At 57.1% G+C, this 7,237-nt stretch overlaps 1 long non-coding RNA gene across 1 annotated transcript in view; it reads left to right on the top strand.

Annotated features, from left to right (window-relative positions):
* The first annotated feature begins 2,002 nt into the window (after nt 1-2,002).
* Nucleotides 2,003-7,237, top strand: part of LOC147997360 (uncharacterized) — an 18,277-nt gene continuing 13,042 nt past the window's right edge. Inside the window, exon 1 of the long non-coding RNA XR_015647945.1 lies at nt 2,003-2,163. This is a non-coding gene — a long non-coding RNA (uncharacterized LOC147997360). The remainder of the gene's footprint in view (nt 2,164-7,237) is intronic.

Raw genomic sequence — 7,237 nt, 5'->3', positions numbered from 1 at the left:
GCCAAGCTGGCTGACAACCATCCACAGTTGAATCCAAAGTGCCCAAATGGGACACTATAACAAATCATGTATACAGATTTGTGTATATAGAAAACATTTTTCCTTTCTCTTCTTTTCTTTTCTTGAGAAATTCAGCTGGTCCTGATGTCTTTCCCTCGGTGTGTCCCTCTGTCATCTCTCTCTCTCTGTCTCTTTGTCTTACTGTCTCTGTCTGTCTCTGTCTGTCTCTGTCTCTGTCTCTCTCTCTGTGTGTGTGTGTGTGTGTGTGTGTGTGTGTGTGTGTGTGTGTGTGTGTTCCTTAATCTCAGCAGCACTACTCATCCAATCGATTTTTCCTCTCCCCTTGTCTCCTTCACATGGCTATTACCCCACCTTAAACAGCACTAGAAGAGCCTGGCAGGCAGATATCTACCCTCTATGCTGTCAGAATTTTTTTTTTTTTTTTAAAGTCAAAACCTGGATTCTCAGGAGCCATGTGGTGTGTCCTCCTAGGTTCTGGTGCCCTCTTCTGGCATGCAGACATATAGTCAGCAGAGAGAGCTGTGTGGGTGGCCGAGGCAGGCAGAGTGGACCTCTGTGAGCTTGAGGCTAGATAAGTCTACGGAGCAAGTTCCATGACTGCCTGGGCTATACCAAAAGAAACGTACCTTGAGGCAAAACAAAACAAAGCAGAAAAGGTTCTGCTTTTATTTTACAGACATGTGTTCTCTCTAGTCCTATTGACTATAGAAGTTTGATCATGAAGTCACATTGATTTTTATTACAGAGTTTATTTGTGTGTGTGTGTGTGTGAGAGAGAGAGAGAGAGAGAGAGAGAGAGAGAGAGTTTTTTCTTTAATCTTCAAACATATTTTTATTGTTTATTTATTTTATGAGCACACTGTCACTGTCTTCAACACACAAGGAGAGGATTCCATTACAGATGGTTGTGAGCCACCATGTGGTTGCTGGGATTTGAACTAAGGATCTCTGGAAGAGCAGTCAGTGCTCTTCACCGCTGAGCCGTCTCTCCAGCCCTGAAACAATATCTTGAATAAACAATAACAAAAACACTAAAACTAAGTCTGCCAGTTTTCCTCTTTCTTTCTCTCTCTCTCTCTCTCTCTCTCTCTCTCTCTCTCCCTCCCTCCCTCCCTCCCTTCCTTCTTTCTTCCTTTCTTTCTTTTTCTTCAGATAGGATTTCTTAGTGAATGATATTTATGTTGATATAAATTTTTTACGTACTTTTGACTGGCTAACTAACTAGCTAAGTCTGCCTGTCCTAAAGAAGGAGTTCCCCTGCCACAACTAAATACGTGCATAGAAAAAAAAATATATAATTATTAACTTGGGATGAAACTAATGTAACAAGCAAGCAAACAAACGCACAAGCAAACAAAGTAGGGATGGTGGTGCTGGGTGCCTGGTATATGGGAGATGGGAGACCTGTGGTCTAGAGCGTCCAGAGCTCTGGCCTCCATACTCTGGACTGCATTCTCTCTAGCAATCTTCCCAAAGTGGCTGTATTTAACCATGTTTTTATTTTTTAAATTGGCTCTCTCTCTCTCTCTGTCTCTCTGTCTCTCTGTCTCTGTCTCTCTCTCTTTCTCCCTCCCTCCCTCCCTCCCTCCCTCCCTCCCTCCCCCACCACACACACAGAGGCACGTGTGAACAAGGGAATGCAAATGCACAAAATAAGTATGTTTTGATCAGAGTGAAAACAAATCACGGGAATTTTAACCATTCCACCATCATTCCACCATTCTTTTAATTTACTCTCTGTGTTTAGTCTTCCAAAGAGGGTGGCAGGTGTGTGGTTTGGTGAGTGCCGGCTGGCGGTGGCAGCGAGGAACAGAGAACAACAACAACCCCCCTCCCCCCCATCGGGATCGGTGGAGGGTTTTAAAAATGAGTGAGCCATTTAAAAATGGTGTGGAACTGAGGTCGCCGCCACCCTCCCCTCACGACGGAGTTTGGACGCTCCCTTTTCCTAACTGTGCCTGTTCCTTGCTAATTGTTAACCGATTCGAGAGTGCATGTCCTTTCACTTAGAGGTGGCCTGTTTTCACCGCTCCGTCCTACTTTCCTTTTCTGGGTGCCTGAGGGGGTTGGCCCCGAGTCCATCCCGCGTTCACTGTGTTCCGGCGGGACAACCGGGACCGTTTGTGCCATTCGGGAGAAGTGGTGGGTACCTGCCCCGTTGTGCGTGGGTGAGTGTCCCCCTGAGCTAGGGAGGTCACTCCGGAGAGACGGAATGAGTGTGTGTGGCGGCGGCGGCGCGTGACAGTCTGTATTGGTTTGCTTGATCGAGATCGCTGTCGGGCGACACCTAGTGGCGACAAGTTTCCGCAACGCTCCTGTCCCCCGGTTGGTGACAAAGGACGGGGAAGTGCCTGTGGTGAGCCGGCCAGGGTGAGAGGGTGACAGGCAAGCAGGCGGGTGCGCGACGGAGACGCCGTCCTGTCTGGGGACCATCTCTAGCTAGGAGGTTGTACCTGGAGAACTTCAGGGGAGGAGGGTGGCTGTACGACCTATTGGGACACAAGGAGGGGTTGGTGGCAGCTGGATGAGGTCGACCAGAAGGCTTGGGCCCCGTCCCGGATTTTTTTTTTTTTTTTCCAATTTTTTTTTTTTTAATTTTTTATTTTATTTTATTTTATTTTTTTTTTATTTCTTCCCTCCTCTCCGGTCCCAGCCAGCGGGACCATAGACACTTTTGAGGCCGAGAGGGTGCTGTGTCCCCGGCCTCCGAGCCGAGGTGGCCCGGCTAGGGGGCGCCACGGAGTTTTTTTTTTTTTTTTCTTTTCCAGGAGTCCCTTCGGTCCCAGCCAGCGGGACCATAGACACTTTTGAGGCCGAGAGGGTGCTGTGTCCCCGGCCTCCGAGCCGAGGTGGCCCGGCTAGGTGGCGCCACGGATTTTTTTCTTTTTCTTTTCCAGGAGTCCCTTCGGTCCCTGATAGCGGGAGCCTGGACCTCTGAGGCCGAGAGGGTGCTGTGTCCCCGGCCTCCGAGCCGAGGTGGCCCGGCTAGGGGGCGCCACGGAGTTTTTTTTTTTTTTTTTTTCTTTTCCAGGAGTCCCTTCGGTCCCAGCCAGCGGGACCATAGACACTTTTGAGGCCGAGAGGGTGCTGTGTCCCCGGCCTCCGAGCCGAGGTGGCCCGGCTAGGTGGCGCCACGGATTTTTTTTTTTTCTTTTCCAGGAGTCCCTTCGGTCCCTGATAGCGGGAGCCTGGACCTCTGAGGCCGAGAGGGTGCTGTGTCCCCGGCCTCCGAGCCGAGGTGGCCCGGCTAGGGGGCGCCACGGAGTTTTTTTTTTTTTTTTCTTTTCCAGGAGTCCCTTCGGTCCCTGATAGCGGGAGCCTGGACCTCTGAGGCCGAGAGGGTGCTGTGTCCCCGGCCTCCGAGCCGAGGTGGCCCGGCTAGGGGGCGCCACGGAGTTTTTTTTTTTTTTCTTTTTCTTTTCCAGGAGTCCCTTCGGTCCCTGATAGCGGGAGCCTGGACCTCTGAGGCCGAGAGGGTGCTGTGTCCCCGGCCTCCGAGCCGAGGTGGCCCGGCTAGGGGGCGCCACGGAGTTTTTTTTTTTTTTTCTTTTTCTTTTCCAGGAGTCCCTTCGGTCCCTGATAGCGGGAGCCTGGACCTCTGAGGCCGAGAGGGTGCTGTGTCCCCGGCCTCCGAGCCGAGGTGGCCCGGCTAGGGGGCGCCACGGAGTTTTTTTTTTTTTTTTTTTCTTTTCCAGGAGTCCCTTCGGTCCCAGCCAGCGGGACCATAGACACTTTTGAGGCCGAGAGGGTGCTGTGTCCCCGGCCTCCGAGCCGAGGTGGCCCGGCTAGGTGGCGCCACGGATTTTTTTTTTTTTCTTTTCCAGGAGTCCCTTCGGTCCCTGATAGCGGGAGCCTGGACCTCTGAGGCCGAGAGGGTGCTGTGTCCCCGGCCTCCGAGCCGAGGTGTCCCGGCTAGGGGGCGCCTCCGAGACTTTATTTTTTCCAGGATCCTCCCCGGTCCCTGCCAGCGGGAGCATGGACTTCTGAGGCCGAGGGGAAGCTGTGTTCCAGGCTATCTACCATGGCCTCCTCGGTCTGTGAGCACTCAGGGTTCTAAGGTCGACCAGTTGTTCCTTTGCGGTCCGGTTCTCTTTCTACATGGGGACCTCTTGGGGACACGTCACCGAACATGACTTCCAGACGTTCCGTGTGGCCTGTCATGTTTATCCCTGTGTCTTTTACACTTTTCATCTTTGCTATCTGTCCTTATTGTACCTGGAGATATATGCTGACACGCTGTCCTTTTGACTCTTTTTGTCATTAAAGGACGTTGGAAGAGGCTTGCACCAAGGCTGTTTGCTTGTCCAGCCCTAGCTCTTTTCTTCTGCGCATGGGCCTCTTCGATGCTTGAAGCTTAGCGTCCCCCCATGAGTACGCGCTTCCTGCTTTCCCGTGCTTGCTTGCCTGTGCTCTGTGGGGCAGCTTTATGACAACCGTCCCGCGTGTCAGGCGTTCCCGATTTCCCCGTGGTGGTTGTCGTCCGTTACCGGTAGGAGTCGTTGGTGCCGAGTGCGACTGGAAGGGTTTTCCCGTTTGGTGCTAGTGACCCCCTGGCGTGCTCCTCTGCGGCCGACCGGTTTTTTTATTTGTTTTTTTTTTTTTGTTTTTTGTTTTTTTTTTTTTTTGTTTTTTGGAAGGAGTTCCCGAACCTCCGCTGCTTGGTGGTGTGTCCCTTTCTTTCCTGCTGTGTGCCTCCCGAGTTGCACCTTTTCTCCTTCGAAGGGGATTTTATTTTTTTATTTTTATTTTTTATTTTTTATTTTTATTTTTTTTTGAAGGAGTTCCCGAACCTCCGCTGCCCGTTGAGTCCCGTTCTTCCACGCCACGTGCCTCCCGAGTGCAACGCTTCCTTTTTTTTCTCGCCCTCGAGAAGGGTAAATTTTTTTTTTTGTGTGTGTGGCAGTGTTAGCGACTTCTTCCCGTGCTCTCTCTCGCTCTTCTCGCTCGTATTCCCGTCCAGTGCGTTGTTAGAAAGCTCTCACGCCCGTTGTTCCCGATGCATGGCGTGTCTCGCTCCCGTTGGATCGATGTGGTGCTGCCGCGTTCTCTTCGGGCCGGGGCCTAAGCCGCGCCAGGCGAGGGACGGACATTCATGGCGAATGGTCATTCAGCGCGAATGGCGACCGCTCTTCTCGTTCTGCCAGCGGGCCCCTCGTCTCTCCTCCCCATTCCTTTGCAGGGTGGTGTGTGGAAGTCAGGGGTGCGGCTGTCCGGCACGAGCGCTGACCCGCGCACACTTGTTGCTGTGGTTCGCGGTGTCCCTGTGGACGTGTCGGGGGCGCTTGCCCCCACGCCGTTCACTGCTTCGCGGCCCTCTTCCCCCGTGCCGGGGGAAGGTGGTAGACCCGCTGCGGTGCATACCCTTCCCGAATGGTGTGTGCACGCGCCCTGCTTCGTGTGAGCCTTGCGGTGCTCCTGGAGCGTTCCGGGCTTTGACCACCAAGGTGCCCGCTTCTGAGTTGGCGGTGGCGCTTCCCGCTCCCCGGCGTGCCTCCTGTGCTCCATGGTGCTTGTGCCTTTACGCTTTCCCTTGTCCTAGTTGCCGGCTTTCTGCACGGTGACAGAAAGGGGGGGGGTCGAGGAGTTGAGTGTGCGGTTAAAAGGCTCCTTCCGTTGGGTGAGCGCCCACCCCGTGCCTATGTTTTTGGTGCCTTCACCCGCGGGCCCTGCGCGGTTAGGGTGGTGCTGAGCGATCGCGGCTGGCCCTTTTTAAAGACCGGACTCCCTCAAGTCAAGGCTCCTCCTTTGTGTGCGCCTTGAAGAGGCCTGGCTCTCGGCGGGGACCTGTCGCAGGTCCCCCCGGTCCGCGAATGCTCAAGAAGACCCCGGAGAAAGAGACCTTTGCCGATACCGCAGACCCCCCACCAGCTGGCGCGTGGTCCTTCCCGTTCTGTCCCGCGCCTGTTGCTCGTTTCCCGTTGCGTGCACGGAGCCCTTGGCTGCTCGTCGGTGTTGGGTTCGTCCCGCCCTCAGTGAGGAATTTGCCTTCTCTAGCTATCTTCGGAAAGGGCTTTACGATCTCCGAGGGGCTTCTCCCGGATGGTCCCCTCGGCTGCCCGCCCTGACCTCAGCCTTCTGCGCGCAGCGTTTGCTCTCTCGCCTACCGCGACCCGCGCCTCCCCGCTCCGAGTACGAGGAGGGATCACGCGGGACGGGGCTCTGTCGACCTGCCGCTGTGCGGAGCTTGTGGGGGAGATTGGGTTTCTGGTGGCAGGTGGCGGGGAAGGGCCGTGCACACGCCCGCGTGCGCGGTACCCCCCTCACCGCGAGGGGTCGTCGCGGGACGGGTGGGTTTGGAAGGGCGGCGGTGGGCTCCCGGTCCCACCCGCCTCCGTTTCCCCCCGTGCCCTCCGTCGCGTGTGCGTCCCTCCCACGCGCGTCCACGTCCCGGCCACTCTCGCGGCGAGGTCGTGTCGCGTGTGGTGCGTGCCGCGTGCTCTCGGGCGTCTGCGGTTGCCGCCTCGTCCCCCCCTTCCACGGCAGCGTTCCCACGGCCGGTGGAGATCGCGGGAGCCGTCCTACCCCCCCTTCCCCCTCCGCGGGGCTCTTGAGGGTCCGTGAACCGCGGGGTTGGCCTCGCTCTCGGGGGCGGACTTCTTATTTGGGGGAACCGGCGGTCGGCCGCGTCCGGCGCGTCGTCGGACGTTGGGACCCGCTGCCACGCGGGGGTCTTCGTCGGTTGGCGTCGGCGTCTGCCTCGGTTCTCTCTCGCGTCGGCTGGCGTCTCCTCGGGCTCCCGGGGGTTGTCCGTTGGTTTCGGGTCGGCTCGGTGCCGCGGGCGTGGCGGGACTGCTCCGGGTTGGGTGCAGTGTGATTCCCGCCGGCTTGGCTCGCGTGCCCGGTCGCCGCCCGAGCGGCCTCCCGGTCCCTTGTGAGGCGTCTCCCGCGGGGGGTGCCGCTGCGGCCCGCCCTGCCGTCGACGGTCCTCGTTCTGTCGGTTCGCTCCCCCTCCCCGCCCGCCGGCGTTCCTTTCTCTCTCGCTCCTCGTCTGGCCGACCCGCGGCCGTGCTGCCGGGCCCCTCCTCACGGGGGGGCAGCCGGGCGCGCACGGGTCCCGGGGCGGTCGCGGGGTGCCTGGGGGGAAGGGCCGCCCGGCGGGCGGGAGGAAGTTGCGGTTTGAAGGGCGTCCCGGCCGCCGCGGCCGTGGCGGCGCGTCTCGCCTGGTCTCTTGGAGGCGTGTGCGGGGGGAAAGACGCCCCGCGAGGCGTAGAGGAGA

This window comes from Rattus norvegicus, unplaced genomic scaffold, assembly GCF_021556685.1.
Source record: "Rattus norvegicus strain SHRSP/BbbUtx unplaced genomic scaffold, alternate assembly SHRSP_T2T unassigned-0000181, whole genome shotgun sequence".
NCBI lineage: Eukaryota > Metazoa > Chordata > Mammalia > Rodentia > Muridae > Rattus > Rattus norvegicus.
This window is presented reverse-complemented; position numbering and strand designations above follow the sequence as displayed.